Genomic DNA, 8139 nt, shown 5'->3' with positions numbered 1-8139 from the left:
GGCTTAAAACCTGTAATTTTCAAGGCTAACAATTTCCCAAACATTTCCCAAGCAGACTAAAGAGAAACAAGCATTTAGAAAAATTATGCTTACTCTATAAAGGCCTTTAGAGAGGGAAAAGTCATATTTCATAAAGGCAAATAATTTCTAAACTAGGAATTTTACATTGCTGGGTAGTTAGCCATCAGGAATTTGTTTACCTGGTTTAATGACTACATATCATCACCTATAAGCAGAGTCCTAAGAAGCATATGTTGGATAACAGGAGATGAATCAGTGCAAGAATTCACTTGTCCCGGTCACTGCTACAGCAGCATGCAAGAGTTAATAGGTTAATAATGGGTACTAGAATGGGCTTGTGGGGTTTAAAGTGGCAATGGAGGAGCAGGTAATACAAGAGCAATGGGTGTCATCCTTGCATAGGGGCATTGCTAATCTTCTCTGGAGCATCCCAATTTTACTATATGTGCTGCCAAAGTGAGCATAATACAAGAGGAATGGGAAGTAGATAAAGACATTTTTATACTCATAGTTTTGTCTAGAATCCAGCCTAACTGCCAGGTAAATGAAATTGTGTGTGTGCACGTGTGTGTTTTTAGGATAAGAAATAATGTTTAAAACCATCCATTTCAAGGAATCCTGCCAATCAAATGGAAAGATGACTGACGTGTTTGTTCTATTGGCAGATGGTTTAGATGTTGATTTTGTTCGTGTATAAGCTGTTTGGCTTGCGTGTCTGCATACTGCTTTTTGAAGGTGACTAAAAATCTCTGCACCTGCCAAATCTCATATTTAACATTCAACAGTTGGTGCTGGCAGGAATATTATTCAGAGATAAAAATCTCCATTAGTCATGCTATTTTAGGTGGACTATTATCAAAACCTAAGCAAATAGCAACGTGGATTAACTCAAACTTAAATTCAAGTTCTAATTTTGTCCTTTAAGCCTGCTAAGACGTTTAGTCTAATACTCAGCACTTAATCAGCTTTATGAAAGCATCATGGTAACATGAGAAAACAGTGGCGTTTACTACATTTTAATTACCATAATGACCTGCAAATGTAGAAACATCAGTCCCCAAAATTTGGGGAGCTGCTTATGTTTCATCATATTAAATAAGCTTTGAAATATATTGCAATAAACTTTTCTGTATTTTTTTTTTAGTTTCTATGTTATATCATAATTGGGTTATTTATTTTGCTCATACCTTATAGTTAGAGATATCTCATTTGAAAAAAGCAAGAAAATGTGCCTTGTAAAAATGTCATGTTGGTAATATCATGCCTCTACTATCATAGACCATTGATTAAAATGTGATAGCCTCTTTTTTAATTAAAGAAGGAATCAGGCATTACTCATTAAAAGTAGATATTATATTAACACAAATATATATTGTATTTTTAAATGTATAACATTTACACAAAAACTATAATATCTCTTAAAGATTTTTACCTTTTTTGTCATACCAGAAAACAATATTTAGTGTAATAACAGCAGCTATTTCAGATATTAATAGCTACTATGTACCAAGCATGGCGCTGAGGGTCAGGGATAAAATAATCAAAAACAAAGTATTTTCTGCTTTGGCAAAGTTTAAGGTCTAACCATTAGTTTAAGAAAACTGTAGGGGCACTAAGTGGCTCAGTCAGTTGAGCATCCAACTCTTGATTTCAGCTCAGGTCATGATCCCAGAGTCGTGGGATTGAACCCTGCATTGAGCTCTGCGCTGAGCATGGAACTTGATTAAGATTTTCTCTTTCTCTCTTTCTCCCTCTGCCCCTCTCCCCAGCTCATGCTCTCTCTCTCTCTAAGGTAAAAAGAAAGAGAGAAAGAAAGAAAGAAAGAAAGAAAGAAAGAAAGAAAGAAAGAAAGAAAGAAAAGTAAAAAATAAAAAAATATGTATACAATGATGGACGGAAACCTTTCTTTACCACAGCTGGTCTTCAATGTTAACTCTATTGCCATGCTAGAGAAACAAAATGTCTTAGCATATTGAATTCCATTTTTTAATGATTATATTTTGAAAATAGCAAAACAAAATGTATTGGTTAAAAATACATTTCACTTTTATAATTCTAAAATTCCAGGTTGGTCTACTACTTAATCACTGCCCAAAAATAAGTGCTAATCAACTTCACTAAAAACAACCTCACTGCTTTTGTTAGATACAAAGCAACACTTGTTTGACTTGTAGCCTAATTTTGAACACATTTTTGACTCATTTATTTACTTCTATATATGATTTGCAACCAATTTATCCTGCAGGCCATGCCTGGAAATTACCATGCTCAAGGTTAAATGGTGTATAGAGGCCATGCTGGGTTTTGTAATTGCTCTGAGTTTTTAAATTATGCACGATATACTTTCTTTTTTTCCAGGCTGAAATTACTGTGGCCAGAATCAAGAGACCTTTTTAATCTCTGAGTTAAAGCAGACTTCAAACTGTCTGATGAGGAAATTTGGGACCAACTTTTCCCAGTGGATATTTCTGAGTAGAAATGGCATAGCTATCCCCCCCAGATCCTTCTAAGGTCCCTCCTCCTGCCTTAGAAATGCTGATCTGCTCCCAGGCCACATAACAATAAAATGTATGGCTCTGTTCTTCATCAATAACACAAAGTAGTTGTGCCCCCATCACTTGTTAGGGAACCCAACTACAAACTATTGCCATTCAGCACCCATCAAAACTTTAGTTAAGAGAATAATATCTGTGGAAGATTTCCTGAAATGCAATGCAATCCACCTAGAGAAACTATTAAAACCAACCTATGGATAAGGCTGATGAACAGAGAAATGCACACTTAGTTGGCCAAATGTTATTCCCCACAGAAACACCTTTGGAAAGCTGTGCTTTTGCCTTGGCATTGTGCCCTGTGCTTGCACTGAAGGACTGTAACAAACAGTCCCATAAAACTCCTCCATGTAGTTTCTACAACAATTTCTTGAGGACACTGTTCACTATGTCACAGTGTCCTTTTTATGAGGACTCAAAGGAGGAATGTTTCTCTGGACTCTGTGCCAGGAATAATTGGCCTTCTTCTAAGCAACAGGTGGGTTTCCTTTTTTACGGGCATTGGGTAACTTGTTTCCCCCAATGTTGCCCTCTTTTCTTTGCTTCAGAACTGAAGAGTCAAGTATGTGGCCTGCCTCAAGCAAATTTTGAAGCCTTCATGGCAGTCTTGAAATTCATCTCGTATTTCCTTCTTCTACTTTCCTTCTTTCTCTTCTCCCTCATTATCTATTGTTTTTTTTTATTTCAGTTTATCTAAATACATAAAAGCTGTCTAAATTCTATTCTGGAAGAAGATGTGATAAATAAGGAAGATTAATGACATGAGATAAAAGCAGCATGTATTTTCCATTTTCCCACTTGAGTCTTTATGACTGAGAGACAAGAAGCCAGATTTTACCCCAGGAGCAAAACACAAACACCCCCCCCCCCTTATCCTGAGCTTCTAATTGTAAAAGTATTCAGTGAATGTAAAGGAAAAAAAAAGATTGAGGCTGTGAAATTAGTATAGAGATGATGTCTTTTTTCTTCTGGTTGCAAGACCACATAAAGAATTCTCAGAGCTAAGAGGAGTGGGAAAAAAGAAAGAAAAAATAGAGTGAGATGCAAGGCTTATCTCTGCTCACATCCTCAGCTCACAGAGACTAATACCTTTCCTGCTCTGGCCGTCAGCAGCCCCACAGAAGCGATCAAGAGGACCTTATAGAGCAGTAAGAGTAACCATTAACACCTGATACTTGCAGTCCTCAGAAAGGCATAGGGGAACAGACCATTCTTTGGCAGCCAGGCCCAGAAAAATATTCTTAGAGCTTTAGAGGCTGGACATCAAAGGACAATGGTTTTGGTGGGGTTAGTGCAAGAGAGTTAGCAGAACAAAGGCCACAGAGGTGCCAACACTGAGAACTATATACCAGGGTAGTCTACATGGTGAGAAAAAGACTAGTGTGGACTTTGGGAGACAATGAGGCAGGATCACTCCTTTCGAGCTACTTTGCTGGTGGCAGGTAGGTCCCTTGGAGTTTAGAAATGGAAGAAGGATGAGAAACATCAAGAGAGCCCCAAGAAAAGGGAATGAAAATGAGACTGGGTTAAACAGAAAATGAATGACAAATACTTGTGCTGATGAAGGTAACTCATCCAGAACCTAGGTGAATTTGCCATCAGACTGGTTGGTACAGAAATTATAAAGGAAATTATAAAGGGTGATACTTGGAAGTTACATTTTTCAATTTGTGATCAGAATATGTGTCTGTTAAGTAAATAAGTGCCATTCATATTTGAATGCACATATAATTCTAAAGTAGATTCTCTTCTACCTCTTTTTTTAGAAGTTGTCCTTTCTGACGTCAATAATCATACAGTGTAGTATGGGGGCGCCTTGGTGGCTCAGTCAGTTAAGCGTCTGACTTTGGCTCAGGTCATGACCTCACAGTTCGTGGGTTTGAGCCCTGTGTTGGACTCTGTACTGACAGCTCAGAGCCTGGAGACTGCTTCAGATTCTGTGTCTCCCTCTCTCTCTGTCCCTCCCCTGCTCACACTCTGTCTCTCTCTGTCTCTCAACAGTGAATAAATGTTAAAAAATTTGAAAACATATATATAGTGTAATATGGAGATACCTAAATTACCATTTCCATTTTCTGTTCTTAGGTTTTGAGAAGCAATTCATGAACACCAGACTTCTTTTGGTTCATATGGCACAGCCTTCTCATAATTCTCCTCCTACCAGTCTGGCTGTCCCTTTCCTGTATGTCATAAATTTGTGTATATGCCATTCAACTTTAAATGTATACTTTATTCAAGCCTTTCTCCTTCTCCTTTGCATTCATGCTCTCAGGCAAAATGAGATACAAATCCTTATTTCCAACCCTATCTCTTTCAAACTCCTGTTCCAAACTCTAAATTGCTACCCGGATATTTCTAGCCACATGTCCCATTTATAGCCTCAAACACAACATCCTGAATCAAATTATCCATTTTCCCTAAAGCCAAATTCCATTGCCATGCTTCTGACTGCTATCAAGTTACTACCATTCCTTCAAGCTCCTGAAAAAAATAGAAGCATTGTCTGTTTTTTCTCTCTCACCTACCATGTAAAACAAGTCAAAGACTTTCTTGTGTTTTGGCTTTATGTACAAGTCTCTTCACTTCATTCCCACTGTCATTTCTCCAGTACACATAAGCCTCCGGTTCCTCCATTTATTTGTTCCCATTTCCATACCTGGCTGTGGTACAAAGAACATAGATTTTGGTGTTGATATGAACCTGGGTGGACAACCTTGTCAAATTTTAAACAAATTACTCAAAACTTAGTCATATCATCTGTAAAATGGAGATTAAAAATAGCTGCCTTACAAGTTTGATGTGAGGATAACCTGAAATCATTTATCTGAAGACTTAGCATAGGCCTACTGTACCCACTGAGGAAAATCTATCATCTCAATGTTGAGAATTACTAAAGAAAATCATTCAGTTCTGTAAATTTGGAGCCACGAGGGGTGGCTAGATTCCCAATAATAATTCATTATTTTTTTTAACCAGCTTCTTCTTGCCCCTTTACTTTCAGAACAATTCTGAACCTTCACCATTCTCCATCAGCCATAGTACCTGTTTTCGTTCCATTTAATCTCAAACATGACTTTTGCCTTCAACCTTTCATACACAAGTGAGGCTGCCAGGTATCTCATCTCCCTGCTTTCACACCAATAACTTTATCTAACTACGCCCCTTTCTCATTCCCTTGCTTCCAGTTTTAGAAACAAGAGTTTTCCCTCCCTTTGTTCAATGTCAGCCCTTCCCTCTTTTGATCACTTCCCACACTATCGAATTCAGGAATTTGTTCTATTAATAATACCCCTTCTCTGCTATAGCCTAAATATCCATATCTACTTACTCTTTTCCTTAATCATTAAACACATTTGAATCTTCTCATCCTTAAATGTCCCTCTCTGATCCTTAAGATCTAAACTTGAGTCACCATCCTGATCCTCTTTTGCTATTCCAGGAAAAATGTTTTTGAAGGAGATTCTTTCTTCACTCTATATACTTATTCAATTCTGTATTTCTTAGCTTACTGGAATCAGACTTGCTTCTCTACCCATCCTTTAACTTAAATTTAGGGGTTCAGTCACCTGCCTGTTTTAAAATAGACCCCTCTACTGAATTTACATTTTCCACTCATCCCTTCTTGAATTCTCTCTTCTTTTCGCTTCCATGACTCTCTCCTACTTCTAGAACTGTCTCTTTATAGGATTTCTTCTTTCTTTCTTTCTTTCTTTCTTTCTTTCTTTCTTTCTTTCTTTTCCTTCCTTCCTTCCTTCCTTCCTTCCTTCCTTCCTAGAGCATTTGTAGGGAAGGGGCAGAGGAAGAAAGAAAGAAAGAATCTTAAGCATGCTTCACACCCATCACAGAACCCAACACAGGGCTCATTCTCACCAAGGGTGAGACCATGACCTGAGCTGAAATCAAGAGTCGGATGCATAACCAACTGAGCTACCCACGTGCCCCACTTCATAGTCTTTCATGTGAACTCAGTCTCCTCTGCTTGGTGCTTAGGTGTTGACCTAAGCTACTGTGGAGTGAAATCTCATGTGTGTTCGTACTTTGAACAATCACTTGTATGCAAGTGATTACCAATTACAGATTACCAATTACCAATTACAGATTTATGTTTTCAGTCTTGAGCTACTCTCTGAGCTCCAGCCCTACAGCTGTACCACTTTATTTGACTCTTCCATAGGCACATCAACTTCAACATACTCAAAAGAGAACTTAGCATTTTTTCTCAAGGCCTGTTCCTCCTCTTTCATTCCAAAGTTCAGTTACTGATACTGTCATTGCAATAGTCAGTTGCCCTTGCCAGAAACGAGTTTTTCTCTTTTCACCCCTACATCAAATCAGTGAACTAAGTTACTAAATGATTCTTCAGTTCATAGTGTCTTCTCCATTACTAGCATCAGTGATATTATTTGGGCCTTTAATATTTCTCACTTGACCTATGGAAATGCATTCTAAATAGTAGGCATAAGAAAAACTAATATGCATAGTGGCATAGAGTGAACACTAGGAACTATATTGCTTGTGTTCAAATACTAGCTCCAATAACTTACTAGCTCTGCTAGTAAGGAATGTATACACTATTGCTGTGCTTCATTCTCTCTCCGTCAGGGAGAATGCAGCATCTTTACCCAGTCAGCGGTTACTTGTTTATTCCTCAAAATTCGGTTAAGATGTCACTTGTTTAAGGATCCCTTCCCAGGGATAAACAATCCCTTCTCTGTGATATCTTGGTATCCTTTGTAACCTCTACTTAAAATTTATTATTATTTCAATGTATTCTGCTCCAATATGTGTTTATTTAGTGAAAATTAGCTTATTTATGATTAAGTAGGGGAATGGTATAATATAATGCAGGAGTCAATATAATGTTTGTTCATTCATAACTTATCCAAGCCTGTTTTTATTTTGAAAGATCATGAGCAAACATTCTCACAATTACAAACAATGTATTAGTAATACATCAAAACCCTAAGGAAAAAGCTGAAAATCTTATTTTAGGCAAAAGGTTAGTTGGTTCAAAAATTGCTGCCGGGCACCTGGATGGCTTATTCGGTTAAGTGTCCAACTTCGGCTCAGGTCATGATCTCACAGTTTGTGGGTTCGAGCCCCATGTCGGGCTCTGTGGTGACAGCTCAGAGCCTGGAGACTGCTTTGGATTCTGTGTCTCCCTCCCTCTCTGTCCCTCCCCTGTTCGCACTCTGTCTCTTGGCTCTCTCTCTCTCTCTCTCTCTCTCAAAAATAAATGAACATCGCGGTACCTGGGTGGCTCAGTTCGTTGGGCAACTGACTTCAGCTCGGGTCATGATCTCACAGTTTGTGGGTTCGGGCCCCGCGTCAGGCTCTGTGCTGACAGCTCAGAGCCTGGAGCCTGCTTTGGGTTCTGTGTCCCTTCCCTCTCTCTACCCCTCCCCTGCTCATGCTCTGTGTCTCTCTGTCTCTCAATAATAAATAAATGTTAAAAAAAAATTAAAATAAACAAACATTTAAAAAATGTAATGAATAAATGAATAAATAAATATTGTTGCACTTTCCACAATAATCATTAATGTAGGGAATTTGAAAGTAGAGATGA

General features: G+C 38.1%; 1 non-coding gene across 1 annotated transcript; it reads right to left on the bottom strand.

Annotated features, from left to right (window-relative positions):
* Positions 1–380: 380 nt before the first annotated feature.
* On the bottom strand, positions 381–485 carry LOC115513189. The gene has a single exon (XR_003968605.1). It is a non-coding gene; the product is annotated as a U6 spliceosomal RNA (small nuclear RNA).
* Between the last annotated feature and the right edge of the window lie 7654 nt (positions 486–8139).

This window comes from Lynx canadensis, chromosome B1 (assembly GCF_007474595.2).
Source record: "Lynx canadensis isolate LIC74 chromosome B1, mLynCan4.pri.v2, whole genome shotgun sequence".
NCBI lineage: Eukaryota > Metazoa > Chordata > Mammalia > Carnivora > Felidae > Lynx > Lynx canadensis.
Note: the sequence above shows the minus strand (reverse complement) of the source record. Positions and strands in the feature narration are given on the sequence as shown.